Source organism: Podarcis gaigeae (genome assembly GCF_964106915.1).
Source record: "Podarcis gaigeae genome assembly, chromosome: 6".
NCBI lineage: Eukaryota > Metazoa > Chordata > Lepidosauria > Squamata > Lacertidae > Podarcis > Podarcis gaigeae.
Genome location: NC_139682.1, coordinates 21,138,212 through 21,155,340, shown reverse-complemented (window position 1 = coordinate 21,155,340; position 17,129 = coordinate 21,138,212). Strand labels below are relative to the sequence as shown.

Genomic DNA, 17,129 nt, shown 5'->3' with positions numbered 1-17,129 from the left:
GAGAGGGAGTTTCCCTCCTGTTGTTGGACGAAAATAGCTATTAAGATATGCAAAGCACTAGTGCGGCTTGCTTCTTGCCAGTTTCCGCGGATTCGCTTTGGAACTGCACCCGAAGTAGCAAATGAAGGCGAAGCTCAAGGAGGCAAGCTGCAAATTGTTTAATTGACAGCAAGCTGGCTCCTCTCTTGTTAAAGGGCCAGGGTGGTGGCAGCAGGTTGTTAAAGAAGGGAATCTGAACTTTCTCCAAGAATGGGATGGATTGGAAAAATAAGGCTCTCTTTACGGTGTTGCCAGATGTGGTACCTAATTATACCGCATGAGCATAAGGCTCCTCTGGGTAGAGAGATGCAATAATACAAGACTGGGCCTGATCCTGACTGAAGCCTCTGGGCTCTGGCAACAGGAATAAACATAAAACAGTAGAGCAGGTTTGGTCCTGAAGATAAAAAAATAATAATGGGCCATGGCACTGGAAGATCCAAAATGGTTCATGGCATTGTTTCTGGGATCCAGTTTTAACTACTACTGCTGAACTCCTACCTGGCAAACTTTTTGGAGTAAAGAAAGCTATGTAGTTTCTACTCCCCAAAATAAGCTTCTTCCATTTTAATATAGTGCATGGCACTTGGCTCCCCGCATCTCCCAGTTCACGCTGAATAATTTGTGGATAATCTGGGTGATTCAAAGATCAAGCTCATAAACAACACAAAGGGCATTTTTCACTTATGAGTGGCTGAAGAAGTGGAAATGCTTGCAGAGGAATGGGTGTGCTTGTACAATAAGGATGCTCCTGAAGTAGGGCAAAATGGAAGTGAGCCATTTAAAAATTGGATCTACACTCTAGCCAATATGGGGTTTTACAATCCAATTACAGGCACAGGAATTGCAAAAATGGAGTCAGTGTCATGTGAAAATAGCCCACAAGGGGCTAGTGAAATATTATTTTTCCATTTTTAGAGCCAAGCACCATGTCACCCCAAAACTCAACTAAAACCACAGGAAAATCTTCCCCAAAGGAAACAGAATTAATGTGTCTGCCTAACTCGGTCTTAACCACTGTGTGTACTTTCCTCAAAACCAAGTGACTGAATTGTGAGATGGATAAAGGATAGTTGAGATGGATGGCAAATGGTCCTGCCTTTGGACAGAGGGGCTCAGTAAACTATTTATTTTCCTCTTCCAATCATACTCTGAAAAGTGTGCTTCTTATCAGAAGAAAGGGAAGGTGTATTTAAATGCTGGATTTCTGCTTAATTAAAATAAATAAATAAGCATCAAACAGTAAACAAAACACTCTAAAATCTTATATAGCAATGGCATAATCACCAATGCCATCAAAAAATAAGTCACAACAGAGCTTCCATTTTAACAAAAGGTACAGATTTTCTCATCAAGTACACGTAATACCAATCAATGTTAATGGAAGTTACACAGATGCATTAAAGAATAATGTACCCCCTGGTTGGTAACAAGCTTGCAAAATAAATAGGGCTTCCCATTGAAGGGAAAGGATCTTCTAATTCATATGTCAAAAGGAGCTGGCTTGCTGGCAAGAAAACAAAAAGCCATGGAAAGCTGTGCATTTGGCAGGTTTTCAGAATTACTTCACTCGGGCAGTATTTTGTCAGGCTGCTTCAGCAGTTTATACATCTCTCTCTCTCTCTCTCTCTCTCTCTCTCTCTCTCTCTCTCTACACACACTCTTAAGTAAATACTTAGAAGTCAGCACCATTGAGTTCATTGAGATTTACTCCCAGGTAAGTCTGAAAGGGACTGCAGCCTTGGGGATCTAAACTGCATCGGAAACAAACATTGAGAAAATAAAGTTCTATGAAATTTACAGGCAGACACAATCACTCTATATATGCAAGTTTATGCCGAACACATACTAATTCATATGCAAAATGTGTACCTCCAGTGACTTTGGAAACATGCTAACACCAAGTTGAATAACCAACAGACTTTAGGAAAGTTGCTTTCCGTCACTTTCCTTGCCTTTTCCATTCCCTAACTGTAAAACAGAAGCGATGGCTGTTGCTTTCCTTATTATGCGCTCGAAAAGGATATATACTTGGTAAGTGAAATAGCTTCTTTCAACCTACTAGTTAGTGTGATTATGTTTTCAGATTGCACCTGACAATTTCTCTCAACTTGCTTTGTATATTGCTTACTAAACTGGACCTGACCTGTTACCTCCTCCCACCCCCAAGTCCGACAGCACACTCCTCATTTCATTCCAGTGCAAGACAACTGGTATTCCAGATTCAAATTTTAATGATAGGATAGAATAAGCTATTATCTAACAGCTTTTGCTCCCAAACTGTAAAACCGGGGGGGGGGGAGATACCCACAATTCCATTTTAATTATGTAAATAGTTCTATAATATTTCTGACATCAGTGGGGAGTTACTGCTTTTCTAGACAGCCGAAATCTGCACATACCAGTAACTATGTTATACTAAGAACTGTAACTTGAAAAACTTGTGTTTGAGCTCGCTTTTCTCTCCTCCCTCTTAGTCCCTTTCCCTCACCCGCTGTGACTTTTTCGATTGCGAACCTGAGTCTTAGTGCGGATTTTTAGTATGGAAGCCACTTTTTGGGTAAAGAACAAAGTATAAACGCCATAAATATTCAGCTGTGAGGAAAATACAGTGGTACCTCAGTTTAAGAACTTAATTCGTTCTGGAGGTCTGTTCTTAACCTGAAACTGTTCTTAACCTGAGGTACCACTTTAGCTAATGGGGCCTCCTACTGCCACTGCACCGCGGCGGTGGTGCAATTTCTGTTCTCATCCTGAAGCAAAGTTCTTAACCCGAAGTGTCTGTAACTCGAGGTACCACTGTAGAAGGAAAACAATTAAACCAGATTGGCATAATGGACATGCAAATTGATTTGGATGAGTTTTGTTTACAGTGAAGTAGTACAATGCTTCACTACCATGTTCATATAGGCAGACTGAGGTTGTGCACACATTAGTGGCTTGAAACCCACCAAGGTTGTTTCTCCCCGCCTTCCACCAGCTGTGTTTCAAGCCACATTCTTACATTGCTGTACAGACCAGAGAGGGGGCAGGGATGTCTCCAATAGGTCTCCACCTATTACCTTATTTGTTTCCCTGCACTGAGCTCCAATTCCTGTTCGGTCATCTGTGCATGTACGAACGGCTGCCTGAAATGTACACACCCCAGCTTAACCTTGGCTCCTCTTTTCAAATCAGTTTTTAGGGAAACAGCATCAAAACAGGAGTACTTCTCAAGAAGCTGCAGGGATACCTGTGGATTGTGGCTCATGTCGTGTGTACTCAGCTTCAAGCATCAGCAGGGGGAGCATACTGGAGCCAGAGGTAATGTGTATACAAGCCTGAGCTGTAAAGCAAATGACACACTGGTGTGTCAACTTGCCAAATCCCAGTGTTCTAAGGTCAGTCTCTTTCCTACCAAACAATAAACTTTGTGAAGCAGCCCTGAGAAAAAGCAGAATATTTTTTCCTTTCATCCCATCTTCTCACAAACACTGTATACAGTGGTACCTCGGGTTAAGTACTTAATTCGTTCCGGAGGTCCGTTCTTAACCTGAAACTGTTCTTAACCTGAAGCACCACTTTAGCGAATGGGGCCTCCTGCTGCTGCCACGCCGCTGGAGCACGATTTCTGTTCTCAACCTGAAGCAAAGTTCTTAACCCGAGGTACTATTTCTGGGTTAGCGGAGTCTGTAACCTGAAGCATATGTAACCTGAAGCGTACATAACCAGAGGTACCACTGTATTTACATTGTGTATATTTGTTCCAGAGGCAGTCTTAGGGCAGCTTCCCAGCTATGGCAGAGTCCTAAAGTTCTCTTTTCCAAAGCCTAGTTAGCACTTGCCCAGGTTTGGGAAGTAGCTGGGAGAACTCTAGGACCCTTCCAGAGCCCTCACGCCTCCTTCCCCGAAGGCCCCCCCCACAACATGGGGGCATGTATGTCAAATTTGGGTCTAGTCTGAGTGGCACAGTACCAAAGTCCACCCCTGCTTGCTATATATTCAGTGCAAACATTGTTCTGGTGGCTAATAGCCCCATATACAGTGCAGATGGTGAGGTACCAGCACAGATTGAAGTCTCATCTATGGGCAATAGAGCTTAGATATTTGAACTTGGGTTATCTTCCTAGACATCTCTCTAGGCATACACCACTTGCAGGGAGAAAAACAAATATGTTAAGTAATGATCGTTTTGTGTGTCTGATTAATAAACTAGGAGTTGGAGGGGGGAAAGGTGTTAAAGAGTATGTGGTAGTGGTACATGGTCGCAAAGAAGCAAAGGCAGTTCAACCAGTGGCACAGTGTAAAAATACTTATTTTGCTTTTCCTAATTACTGCTTCTTCAGTACCGCCTTCTTCAGCTGCAAAAGAGAACCAACTATTAGAGCTTTTCTTCACTTTTGAATTCCCTGCGTACAAAACTGGTTGCATGTTTGCAAGTATTATTTGAAGTCCAGCCAATTTTGTCCTTTGTGCTTTTGCATCGCAACGCAAAAGAAAGAAAAGGCAGTTATAAGCTGTGGAATAAAATGAGAACTGAAAGTGTGAACATGTATAATAAATCAAAGGTCTGGCAAATGAGAAGAGGGGGGAAATGAGCTGAAATCCAAGTTATAAAGCTGCCTTGCACAGCTTCTGCCACTGTAACTAATTGTGGCATTCCAAGCAGAAATCTTTCCCAACCCTGATGCTAACATCCTTTTAGTTTGAGACGCTGGAGAGTGAACCTGGAATCTTCTGCAAGTAGTACAACAACCACTATAGGATAGAACCCAAGTTTTGTTGTGCCTTGATCTTACAATGTGATTTAGATGGATGACTGTTGGATCATTGTATCAAACTGAATTTCATGGTTAGCATTAAAGGTAAAGGGACCCTGACCATTAGGTCCAGTCGTGACCGACTCTGGGGTTGCGGCACTCATCTCGCTTTACTGGGGTTTACAGCTTCCAGGTCATGTGGTGATTTAAGAAGCACATTTCAGTAACTAATATGAGAGAAAGGGGCAAAATAGAATATTGTGGAACATCTGAGATATTAGGTTGTAAGGTTGTCTGGTGATGTCCATGTGTAGAGTCGTCTCTTGTGTTGTTGGAAAAGAGTGTTTGTGATGACCAGCTTCTTCTCTTGGCAGAACTCTATTAGCCTTTGCCCTGCTTCGTTTTGAACTCCAAGGCCAAACTTGCCAGTTGTTCCTTTTATCTCTTGACTCCCTACTTTAGCATTCCAATCCCCTATAATGAGAAGAACATCCTTCTTTGGTGTCATTTCTATAAGGTGTTGTAAGTCTTCATAGAATTGGTCAGTTTCAGTTTCTTCAGCATCAGTGGTTGGTGCATAAACTTGGATTACTGTGATGTTAAAAGGTCTGCCTTGGATTTGTATCGAGATCATTCTATAATTTTTGAGATTGCATCCCAGTACAGCTTTCGCCACTCTTTTGTTGACTATGAGGGCCACTCCATTTCTTTTACGGGATTCTTGCCCACAGTAGTAGATATGATGGTCACCCGAACTGAATTTGCCCATTCCCGTCCATTTTAGTTCACTGATGCCCAGGATGTCAATATTTATTCTTCCCATCTCATTTTTGACCACATCCAACTTACCAAGGTTCACGGTTCTTACATTCCAGGTTCCTATGCAATATTTTTCTTTACAGCATTGGACTTTCCTTTCGCTTCCAGACATATCCGCAACTGAGCGTCCTTTCGGCTTTGGCCCAGCTGCTTCATCAGCTCTGGATCTACTTATACTTGTCCTCCACTCTTCCTCAGTAGCATGTTGGACGCCTTCCGACCTGAGGGGCTCATCTTCCAGCGTCATAACTTTTATATGACTGTTGCCTTTGTCCATGGAGTTTTCTTGGCAGGGATACTGGAGTGGCTTGCTGGTTCCTGCTCCAGGTGGATCACGTTTGGTCAAAACTCTCCACTATGACCTGTCCATCTTGGGTGGCCCTGCAGGACATAGCTCATAGCTTCTCTGAGTTATTCAAGCCCCTTCGCCACAGCAAGGCAGTGATCCATGAAGGGGTACTTGGCTATAGAACCTACTGAACTCAATAGTTGTGAGCATAGTTGCATAGGATTGTGCTGCAAATAGCACATTATTAACAGGAGCTTGGTTTTGCAAGTTAAAATGCCTCAATATAAATGCTGATGATAACTCACAAAGATACATTTCCATTGTTTAGCAGCACACTGTTGGCTAGTAATAATTAGATTGGGAAGATGCAGAGCAAAAGTAGTATTAAATTACTGAGATAATATTGATTAATATGACAACACTTCTGGCTGCTTAGCAAAATAGTAATCTGTCTTTCTCTAGTGTCCGGTCACAACCCCTCCCCCCCCCAATATGATTAACATACAAGATCTTATTACTACAATGAAATGAAAAGACATAGGCTAGATTAATAAATGTATAATTGAGGTATTAAAATGATTAATATGGCTGACAGGAGCAAGTGCAAATGCATACAGAAGATGCAGATTAAATGACCGTTTGAATTAATAAAGGAGACTGTATACAACAAAGAAGTAATATCTGAGGTAGTACCAATCTCACATTCTTTTATTCGTCTTCTGCAAGTAGCCTCTTTACGATCCGCATGCAGTTTAGAAGGAGGAACTGCAAAGATTTGAGAATGATCAGGAAAGACTACAGCCAGTTCCTATGTATGTTTATTCAGAAGTTTCAGGGATTTAATTCCAAGTGATATGCATAGGACTGCAACATTCTACATTTATTTTATAACTCTACATGCAGAGCTTCACAATAAGTTCACTAATTGCTACCCCCTCTCATTCTCTCTTGATAATACTTTGTGCATCTGATCAAGGGGACCATTAAAGCTTTTGCTTTACGCCATTCGAGAGTCTTCAAGGTGCCACAAGACTCCTTGTTGTTTTTGCTGCACCAGATTAGCACAGCTATCCCTCTGGAGCATGGGTAGGCAAACTAGGGCCCGCGGGCCAGATCAGGCCCAATCGCCTTCTGAATCCGGCCCACGGATAGTCCAGGAATCAGCGTGTTTTTACATGAGTAGAATGTGTCCTTTTATTTAAAATGTATCTCTGGGTTATTTGTGGGGCATAGGAATTTGTTCATTTCCCCCCTTCAAAATATAGTCCAGCCCCCCACAAGGGTTGAGGGACAGTGGACTGGGTCCCTGCTGAAAAAGTTTGCTGACCCCCTGCTCTGGACAAAGTTAATAGTAAATAGTCTTTCTGTCTCTATTCTTTCTAACACAGAGTCACCTTTGTGATGGAGCAGGCTCTTTTCTGCTGATGCTGGCTCAAGCAAGCACTTGAAGGGTTAAAGTATGTGTGTCTCTTTGCTTGTCATAACTTCTCAACGAGAACAGAACAAGATTGTCCATCTATTAGAGTGTGTGCCAATGCCACTTTGGGATCTTAAAGGCTGCAGAGCAATGCTTACCAAAAGGAGAGTGTGTGTGCAGAGTGGATGCAGAGAGAAAAAACATGATAATATTTGAATTTGCTCCCTACCATAGGTCTCTCAAGCACTTACCCCCTCCCCTGGTATCTCAGCCTCCGCACAGTTAGGCACAGAGAAATTTACAGTATAGATTTGTATAATGGCATTAAGAAACTGGCAGTTTTATTTTCAATTCCTTTCCTAATGATCCCTAACATGAAATGTGACTTATTCACAGCTGCCACACACTGGATTGACATCTTCATCGAGCTATTTACTATGACCCCAAGGTTCCTCCAGTTCAGACCCCATGAGCATATATGTGAAATTAACATTTTATTTTATTTTATTATTTTGGCCGGTGCGCCTTTCAAAATAATGTAAAATAGTGGCCCTTATCTGAAATTTGGGGAGCCTGATGTCTTTGGAAGCTAGTACAGTCCTTGCAAGTTTCATGCCATTTGGATAGAAAACCTGGAAGTTACAGACAGCAGATGAATGGTTGGGCCTCCTGATGCACTCTGCGGGGGGGGGGGGAATCTAGTAAATTAATTAATGCAATTTCAAGAAAAGGAAAAGGAAACAAATTAAATAAAAATGAACCAAAAAGCTATGTGGGGGGAAATCACTTGCATCTCTTAGTTACAGCCTCTTTCAAATACACACACACAGCTCCACAGCAGCAGATTAAAGGCATGTTTGCAGTGTCTGTATTTCCAAAGACTTGGCTCAGGAACAGCATCTGGAGATTGCACCAGTAGCAGCATTGAATAGTATGTAGGGTGGCCATCATTTGAGCTTTTACAGCTTGTGTAGTTGTGCTTTTAACAATGGTTGGATTGACACCAGTTAGCAGGTAATGTTTATCTCCATGCTGTGAAAAGCTTCTGTTGCTGATTTTTGCTGATAAAGTTGTTGTTGAAAGCACAAGTCTTTTTGTCTGTTCTGTTGACAACCGCTCTCAGTAGCCTCTCTTATTTCCATTGGGAGCGGGCAGAACTCATTAAAGAAGTCTTTGCTTCCTCCTCAGTATATTCTTGATATGTTTGCCTTAAGTCTGTGGTGAGGGCATTGCTCTCTGCCTGTTAGTCACTTGAGATGGCAGTATGCTTTTGTTGAAATAAGGGTAGTGAAAATGCAGCTAAGAAGCAAAAAAATCAAATATATATGCCTGACACCCTTCTTTGGAAATTAAACCAATGCCCAGACTTTACTTGCAGAAACTTATAGATGAATTAAAACAAAATATTTACAGTCACATGTTTCTCCAAGCATGGGCTTACAGTCCCTACTTCTAACTTCCAAGCAACTGTATTTTCCTCTTTCCAGAGCTCAGCACTCAGCCTTCTGTATCTCTGTTAGGTCCTGCCTTGCAGCTCCTATGAGAGATTTCCATTTTTATCTTCTCCTGCAGCTTCGCTCCCTTTCTTTCAAGCAGAGAAGTAGCATCCCAACACTCTATTCAACTTAGCAGTGTTCACAGTGGATTCTGACACACAGTCATCTTGCTTCACACAAAACGGAATGTCTCCTTCATTAGATAGCTCCCATGTGACCAACATTAGCCAATCACATGAGAACTACTGGAGAACTCTCTAGAATTCAGTTACCAATCAATCAAATTTAAACACGTAGTAATGCAAACAAGCATTTACCATTTCTGTGAATTAAATTACTATACAGTGGTGCCTCGCAAGACGAAATTAATTCGTTCCGCAAGTCTTTTCGTCTTGCGAGTTTTTCGTCTTGCGAAGCACGGTTTCCCATAGGAATGCATTAAAAATCAATTAATGTGTTCCTATGGAAACCGCCTTCAGACCAGGTCCGGGGACAGTCTGTCCCCCGACCTCTTCTGAAGGCCGGTGGGGGGAGAAAGTCTTTGCTCCCCCCCGCCTGCCTTCCCGGGACAGCGGAGACTTCTCCGCTGTCCCGGGGCGGTCTTAAAATGCTGGCGGGCGGCAGCGAACCCTTCGCTGCCGTCCCCCAGCATTTTAAAAGCCCCCGGGACAGCGGAGACTTCCCGGGGCGATTTTAAAATGCTGGCGGGCAGCAGCGCTGCGTTTCTCCGCTCTCCCGGAAGGCAGGCAGGGGGGAGCAAAGACTTTTGCCCCCCGCCCGCCTTCAGAAGAGGTCCAGGACCTCTTCTGAAGGCCGGTGGGGGGCGAAAGTCTTTACTCCCCCCCCCCCGCCGCCTGCCTTCAAAAGCCGTCCGGGAAAGCGGAGAAACACGCTGCGTTTCTCCGCTCTCCCGGGAAGGCAGGCAGGGGGGAGTAAAGACTTTCACCCCCCGCCCGCCTTCAAAAGCCGTCCAGGATAGCGGGAAGCGCTTCCCTGCTATCCCGGACTGCTTTTAAAATGCTAGCGGTGGGGAGCAAAGCCTTTCGGCCCCCGCCGGCCTTCCTGGACCTCTTTTGAAGGCCGGAGGGGGGGGGAAAGGCTTTGCTCCCCACCGCTAGCATTTAAAAGAGGTCCCCGGAGATTTCCCTATGGGCTTTCTTCTTGCGAAGCAAGCCCATAGGGAAATTCGTTTTGCGAAGCGCCTCGTCTAGCGGGTTTTTCGTCTTGAGAGGCCTTCGTCTTGTGGGGCACCACTGTATTTAGCATGCTTTCTTGAGAGTAACCTCCTCATTCTAGGCACCACAGCTTGCCATTTAAGAAGCTACATGAGGAACTAGGTTCTTGTCAATTTCACTCATAAGCAAGAATATTTGGTTCCTCTAGTCCCCCCCCCCCCCGAGAAGTGAAGAAGGATCCAGGGAGCAGCCTGGAGCCCTCCTGGCCAGTAGATCTGCTAATGAGGAAAAAAGCAACAACAACCTCACTTTGTTGTCTGATTTCAAAGTCTGGGGCTCCTACAAGTAGTTCCTATGCTACTGCAAACTGCAGCAAAGGAATGTGCTGGGACAAAGAGAGGCTAAAGGGATGAGGAGTGAGGAGAGGAATGCTGCAGCCGTCAGTTTAAGAACTTAAAATAACAAACAACGGCAAACTAAATGTGCAGATCTTTGCTTTGGCACTTGGTGGCACAACACTATATTTTGTATTAAGGACTAAGGCGTGGGGCAAACTGTGGAAGTTAGCATGAGTCTGATAGAGAAATCCTTGAATATTCCTAAAATGTGCATTTGTTAGAAACTGAAACTAAATTAAGAATCTCAGCTTTGTGAATAGCATGGTGCACAATGCATTGCTTAAAAAACAACAACAACCCAGATAGGTACACTGCTGAATGTAAAATTTCAGCTCTTCTGTTTTCACAACGACTGACAGGAGTGAGACCTTGTCAGAGTATAAACATCTGTGCTCAGAGATCTGCACTGGTTGCCAATCTGCTCCCAGGCCAAGTTCAAGATGTCGCTATAGCCCTTAACAGCTTGGGACCAGTTTACCTACAAGATCGTCATACCCCACATGTGCCCGCTTGACCCCTTCAATCAGCAGAATTGGCACAACTACAGGTGCCACATAATACCAATTCCACGTTTGTAAGAACTTGAATCATTTAGTCTGGCAGTATAGAAAAAAGTGGGGAGAGAAAAGCTTTTCTCCATCTATCATAACACTAGAATTCATGGGCATCTCAAGATGCTGAACATCAGAATATTCAGGACATACAATAGAAAGAACTTCTTCCCACAGTGCTAAGTCAAGCTATGGACTTATGCTTCCACAAGAGGCAGTGATGTCCATCAACATGGGGTGGTGGTGGCTTTGAAAGAGGAATTAATAAGGCTATCCATGGCTATGAACTCTGATGTCTATGGTTTGCATCCACTCTTGGTGGCAATAAGGTTCTGAATACCGGCTGCTGAAAACCGCAGGAGGGTAATATTGGTGTTGTGCTCAAGTCCTGCTGGTTGGCTACTGTGAGAACAGGCTGCAGGGCTAGCCTAATCCTTTGGGCTCTTCATATATTCTTACGTTAAAACATATTAAGCAGATGTCCTGTAAAATGCACTCATTGCTTCCTTACAACCTATATATCTCAGATGTTCCACAATATTCTACTTTGCCCCTTTCTCTCATATTAGTTACTGAAATGTGCTTCTTAAATCACTAAGTTAAAAAAAGTGGATATCACAATATTTCTGTTCATTTTCATGGTGCCCCAAGGATCTTTGTGGATTTGTTTACAACAAACTAACACAGCTACCTCTTTGGAGCTTTGAGTTTGGATATAAAACTGTAGCCCTTCGTGTTCTTCTAATCCAGATTAACAGTCTGCTCCACCCCCCCTTTCCCATGCAAAGGAGTCTTTGGGGATGGAACTGCATGCAAAACCATGAGCATGTATAGACAAATGCAAATGAAAATAATCTTTTGCATGTATCATTACCCTAACTGTACTCACAATCATGATAATTACACAATTAATTCTAGCTTGATCGCTTGCCTCAGCAGTTCTGTAAATCCAACCCACACAATGTATTCTGTATACTTGTTCCTAGCAACCAACAGCCCCTGTCAGGCTTTTGGTGGCAACAGTGTGGATAATTAAGGATGGCCTCCCGCCTTCGTTTTCTTGTCCTGTGTCACTAGCTACACAGGGCTGCGCCACAGGGCATGAACCTGCTTCCTGAAGCATTGCCCTCTCTCAAACGTTATGCATTCCCCACTCAACTCCTTACACTGGTGAGAGGGATGTTTGCATTTTGCTGCTGCCATCAGCTGACCTATGTGTGTATGCACATATGCAGTGCATTTGCACACACAATGATAGATGAACATGTGTGCACACCAGTGCTTTCAGAAATAATTTGATGCAGGAACATTGGTATGGTGAAACTTAATCACTGCTGTATTTTAAGTAACAACAGCAAGATTATATTATGTTATCTTTATCTCAAGCCCAAGTGGAGATTTGAAGCCTGGTCCCACAGGTCTTTGCCAAGGTCACTGAACAACACATGTTGGTAGCACAGCCAGTATGCGTACTGGGTTGCAAAGTATGAGGGCAGTTTCCTTTCCCAAGGATCTACAATCTAGAATTTGACACGGGGAGTGGGAAGGAAATGAAATACAAGATACACAGGAGAAGAATAAGCATTAATTTCAGCTAAGCATAGATGGGCTTGTTGAATTTATTTATACAGCTGATCCCAAACTTACATCTGATGAAGTGGGCTTTTGCCAATGAAAGCTTATTCTGCAAAGAACTTGTCAGGCCCATACGCCATAGGTTTATATGTTGTTGTTGTTTCTTCTGAATGTGGTTTCTTTTTGAATACTTTGCCTATTTGGAAATTCTGTACTCACCAGCTGCATTAAATCAGACAGTTTTCCATCACTGCACAATTTACTGTCTTACTACTTATTGCTTTCTCTGGATGGGGGGAAAAAATCTGCACAACAGCCACACTGCTGTCACAGCCACTCTACACAGCATTTCTTATAGGAGGCTTGTTTGAATGCTTGTCTTCTTGAGACTGCCATCTATCTGATCAGTCAGGACACAGAGAAAGTTACCCAGTTTTCAGGTCACCTTATCCTTGAAGCAATTAATTCCTCTTTGATGGGTTTAAATTATTACATGGATTCACCACTGCAACTGTTTTGAAAGATCACATTGTACCTAACTTAGGAGCACGACAGACAGTCTTTTGCATCTGCTATGACTGAAATGAATGAAATTACTAAGTACTTACATTAGCAATACTGAAATGTATTTCTGTGCTAGTAACGTTGAGGGACTGTCCCTTTAATAGCCTGTGATTATGCTATTAGGAACATTTCTAGATTTTCAAACAGCTGACCAGAAGATTAGAAGGATCATAGTATGTGAAGGACTACCTGCATTGTCAAAATACTGTTCCAAAATACATCTTCAGAAACTCTTACATGAGAGCAATGAAGAGATATATATTCAGGATAATAATGGAGCAGGCTCAGCAGCAAGCACAGGGTTCAGAAGTCATGATTCCAAGGCACACAAGCAAAGCAAGGGATGTCGAACTGAAGAGAATCAACAAGGATGTCCCAACAGTTGTCATGCCCATCCCACCAAGCTTCTAAAGATGAGGTGGTGTGAACTCACTTATGAGGTGGTAAGAGCTCACTTATGAGGATATCTTATCTTATGAGACTGCTGTGCATGCAAACACATGCTCTGTCTGGGCTGGTGTGCCTGATCAACACTCATGGGAGCAGTGCCTGGTTCTCAGAGACAACTCTGTGTCCTGTCCCTCTGACTCTGCAGGAGGGAAAGTAGGGACAGCCAGTAGATCTGATGCCTCCTTGCCAACACCTAGAGTCACAACGGGAGAACCTCCACCTCTAGCTGCTAGTCTCCAAGCCCCCCACTACTACTTCTTCCTCTTCTTCCTTTCTGGGGCTGCCAAACTATGTATGCCAGATTCTGACAGAACCATGGGGCCCATGACATGGACTATAAGCACACACACATAACCTGTTTCTTCTTTTTTCAGATTCCTTCTTCATGATCTTATTGTTGGAAACCAGCAGTGCAGGGAGTGATAATCTAGGCCAGGGTGTGTGAATCAGACAATACAAGCAACCCCCCCCCCCCAATGCTGCTCCAAGAGGCTTCATCAAGGGCAAGTGTAGTCCTCAGGTCAGAATAGGTCAGTCATTCCTGACATAGACACTGGGCATGAACATTGGCTATTGTCTCTGTGTGGTTTGTTTAACATAAATGCTGCAGGAACAGAAACACACACATATTCCTATAACTCTGTTTTTATTACTTTATTTCAAAACTTTTACATCACTCTTCCTCTAACTAATCCATAAGCAGTGAATGACAAGACAAACATAATCATCATAAGACATTCAATAAAACCAACTATAAAAATAGAAGCAATAAACCTATACCACTGGAAAAAAGACATTCAACTGAAGCACTTAAGAGTTTCCCAAAACAATAACTCACCTGGATTCCCAAATGCCTAGCAGAAACTAATATTATTGTGCTTTTTGAGTGTTCCTAGTACCTTGCATATGTAATCTTACTACTCCTTACATTGTCCCCTATAACGTTGGTCGGTATTATTATCCCCATAGTGCAGAAGAAGGATTTGAACTCAGGGATTTCCCAGGTCATAGCTAATACTTCTAGTGGCTACTTGCCTTCAAACTAGACCTGAGCCAAACTGGGAGCTTCAGTAACACTTTAGCACCCCTCTGTTGTTGGTTTTTTTTTTTTTTTTTTTTTTTGCTATATCGTCATTCTTTTCTGCACTGCATTTTGGTAATGAAACCACCACACGGCAGTACTGCAGACCAGAGAGACAGCAGCATGGATGCACATTTAGATGTGCATCAGGATGATATTGCCTACCTGCACTTTATTACACTTGTTGGAGATGAATGCTCAAATGTACCTTCTGATGAATGACAGCAGCATGGTTTTGTCTGCCTGCGCTGAGGTCACCATGAAGCCAAATGGTTGTGTGGCACCATTGCATCCACTATGTGATTCCCTAGTTGGATGGGATTACACAGTGAAGAGAAACACACCCTTTTTTAAAAAATATGGTGCCAACGTAGCAGCAAAATGGATGCAAATAGAGACCAGCAAGAGGAAGGCAAATGGGATGTTTTGCACTCATCGAAAGCTTACTGCCTCATGAAAAAAATTTGAGGATGAAATGTAGTGCAGGCAGCAGAGGTACATAAGGGACACACAGTGCATTTCAGGAGAGAAAGCTTTGTCCTACATATTAATTTTTCTCAGGAGGAATAAGATTTTTCTGCCCCTCTAAAGGAAGTCATATTGATTTTCATGGAGTAATGAAGCAGTTATGCTTAGGATAGCAGTCTTAATTTAATTTCCAGTTCAGTGGTCATTTGAATGTAAAAAGTGCCTCTCCATCAATTTACAACACAGGTGCAGCAATGAAAGGGGCAAGTGGTGGGGGGCAAGCTACTTGTCAGGGGGCGGGCATGCCTCCCCACCTCCCTCTAGTTCCACCTATGGGTGCACCTTGCTTTCAAATATCAATACAATTTTACTCATGTCTACTCAGGGGAAAGTTCCATTAAGTTCAGTGGGGCCTAATCCCAGTAGGCAGGTACAGAATTGCAGCGTATGACTGCAATATGTACACTTATATATTAGACACCATTGAACACAGTGTAAACATGTACCAGATTGTGCTGCATGTCCCTAAATCTGTAATGTAAAATATTTCTGTGCAGGGAATTGCAGCACCATTACAGGGTAGCTGCTCTCTGCATTCATTGATGTAATGTCACATGAGTGTGGACCTCAGAACATCCCCATCTCCTTCTCCTCCACATATCAGGGAAGCCCTTTGGGTGATCTCCAACTCCCTTGTCCTGTGAGCACAAAGAATTCCACTTGCGCAATGGGACCTTCCCTTCCCTTCCTTCCCCTTCCCTTCCCCTGTGTGGGTCTCATATTTCCCCCCGTAACATATATAGTGGTACCTCGGGTTAAGTACTTAATTTGTTCCGGAGGTCCGTTCTTAACCTGAAGCACCACTTTAGCTAATGGGGCCTCCTGCTGCTGTGCCGCACTGCCGAAGCAAGATTTCTGTTCTCATCCTGAAGCAAAGTTCTTAACCTGAAGCACTATTTCTGGGTTAGTGGAATCTGTAACCTGAAGCGTATGTAACCTGAAGCGTATGTAACCTGAAGTACCACTGTATTGGGTCTGCATAGGAGGAGCAGGGGATTTCTGGTGTTGTACAAGAATAAATCCTTATGCCGATGGGACAGTTGCTTAGTGCTACATTGGATGCAAGTTTTGGTTCCCAGCAGAGGGAGATTTAGGGCAGCACAACTGGATCCCCCCAGCACTGGGCGTTGAACTGAGGCGGGCACCCTAGGGTGCTGCGAGTATGACGTAGCGCACATGCAGAATGGAAGGCGAGAGGCAGTGGGGGTGCCAAATTTTGGTCTTGCACAGGGGGCCGCTGAAATTTGAAAGACCAAAGTCTGTCCCTAGTCCCAGTGTTATACAAAACGGAGAATACAATTTGAACAAATCCAAAACTCTGAACTACATTTCAACAGCTACCTTTCCTTTGTGGTCCTGGATTTTTTTATTTTTATTTATTTACTTTAAACTTGCTTCATGTTTGACAGAAGCTGGAGATAATTACTTCACTATCCTGACTTCAGTGGCATTTGGGGCCTTCAAAATAATTAATTATCTTCGTTTCAACCAGTTATAAACATCATATAATTACCCATTTGGGTGATTTATATCTCACTTGCTTTTATTAATGCGAACTGCTCTGCAGATTCCAACTGGTCCTCTTTGTTATTCAACATTGTCTCTGAGTTATTAGGAGCTTTAATTTCTCTCCTCACTTGAAGAGGTGTCAAGCTCTCACCATTTTCTCTACATGCATAAGCTTCCCCTACTTGATTTGTCCTTTTAGGAAAAAAGTAATCATCATTAGAGACAGAAACTATATTAAGCAAAAAGCAGATTGAGACCAATTGGACCTTTTAAAATGATGATTTTGCTGATTTCTGGGTTTTTAATGGCACGCCCATGCTGTTGTTCCTGCTTTTAAGACGAGATTTGAAAATTTCCAGCTCTGTTTCAATGCATAAAGGCCACACAGAATGTGATTATAAAAATCAATGACAATTTCACCACTGAGTTCGATAATAGCAGGGGCAGAGGATGGAGCAGAGAAAAAAAAAACAGTGAGAGAGAGAGAGAGAAAAGGTGA

The 17,129-nt window shown here is 43.0% G+C and overlaps 1 protein-coding gene across 4 annotated transcripts in view; it reads right to left on the bottom strand.

The window, feature by feature from the left end:
• The window catches only part of SULF2 (sulfatase 2), a 261,932-nt gene that overhangs the window by 99,803 nt on the left and 145,000 nt on the right, over window positions 1-17,129 (bottom strand). The window lies entirely within an intron of this gene.